The sequence below is a fragment of the Adiantum capillus-veneris genome, chromosome 6 (genome assembly GCF_014529385.1).
Source record: "Adiantum capillus-veneris isolate H3 chromosome 6, ASM1452938v2, whole genome shotgun sequence".
NCBI lineage: Eukaryota > Viridiplantae > Streptophyta > Polypodiopsida > Polypodiales > Pteridaceae > Adiantum > Adiantum capillus-veneris.
In genome coordinates this window covers 169,901,522-169,903,271 of record NC_140936.1, presented here as the reverse complement: position 1 = coordinate 169,903,271, position 1,750 = coordinate 169,901,522, and positions in this window count along the sequence as shown.

Below are 1,750 nucleotides of genomic sequence, written 5' to 3'. Positions count from 1 at the left end.
GGAAGGAGGGGGCAATCCCTAATGGTAGGGGATGAAGAGAAACACACACTCCCAAGCTCTCCCCAAAGGGAAGAATGGACACAATGCAGGCTCCTAGCCCAACTGCCCCCAATCTCCCCTCAAATCCTATTGGAAGGCCATAGAGGTGGACCAATGAGAATTAGGCTAGAGTCAAATTAGCTAATCAATTTAAAAATGCTTGATAAAAAAACCAATAGAAATTAAGCTCCCTAGAAGACTATTGGGCAGTTTACCAAGGGGTCCAATGAGCATCCAGCATCCCAATGGCTTGCCTGATTCATAGTGGCCAGAAGACTAAAAGGTCCAATGAGAGTTTAAATAAATTATTTAATTACCTAAATCTCTCACAAAAGGTGAAAGGGGGGACACATGTCACAAGGCTATCAATTATGCTTCTTATTTATTATTGGCTAAGTCTTATAGGAACCAATAGGAAGCCAGCTTTTCTACACACACATACAACTCATGTGTTGAGCAAGAACTCCATCTCCTTCTCCAAGAATTGAGAAGTAGAGGCCTACACCAACAAATCTTGGCTATGGAATGCAAATCCAACCAAGAGCCAAGCTTCAATGGCATGCTCATCTCCTCTACCATGCTAATTACTAAGCTAAGCTATGCAATTTGAGTGATTATGTGAAATTAGTACTTCTTTCTGGTTAGATACATCTTCTTCCTCTAAATATTTCCTCATTCCCTGCTAGCTCTCATCATTTTTGAAGGTGTGTGAGGTCTTGAGACTGAGACTAGGGGCACTAGGTGTGTTTTTCAAGCATAATTTGGTGCATGAAGCTTCCATCTTCAGTACACCAACAAGTTTTGTCAAGGAACACAAAGATTGTATTGTACAAAATTATCCTTTAATGGGAGAAGCTATAATACAAAGCCTTTTTGGAGGGGGGACCGGCTCCATGTAAATCCGGTCCTCAATTGTTGTCAATTGTTCTATTTCTCTCTGTTTTCATGTATTGTCTATGCTAAACTAGCTAGGTGTAAATTTCTATGTTGATTTCTCAAAACTAAGTGCTCTCTATATGCACATTAGGAACTTCTTCTTAATGAAATGCTCACTATGTCATCAATTTTCGCTACACACAAGTTACTAGTGTATTAATGTTACAGCTTTTTTGACTCATACTTGATGGTTAGCTTGCTCATGATGTGTGCATCACTCTGATGTGTTCAGATTTGAAGTTGGACAAGTGCTCATGTGACCAAGGCCATTAAAGGTATTTTTGGCACTTTAAAATATAAAATGAGGTGTATAATTACCAAAACATGCCCAAACTTGGTGTAGAGGCTATATAAGCCATGATTTTGATATATGAGCATTAGGTTATGATGTGTATGCTAGGTGCATGCTTTGTGGAAAGTTTCCCTAAGTTTAGAGCATCCTTTCTAAGGATAAGAACATATTTTTCCCGAGGACTCTAACTCATCGTTTTTTGACCAAGATGTGACTTGATGTGGTCCGGTTGGCTTAAAACTTGGCATGCCAATTTTTGCTCTTGGAGAAGCCTTCCGACAATAATTTCACTTGAGCTTGATCACCTAAGCTTGTAGATGCTATGGGGCACCTTTCCTTGCCTTCGGTGTAGCTTTTGGCCTTACAAATGTCGTTTTTAATGATTTTTCACTTAGAATGTGTCTTTTAGGTCGTTGGCAACAACTTTTCTTGATGTTTGACCATAAGTTTTGGTTGTCGATGGTATGTCGATGAAGTTTGGTG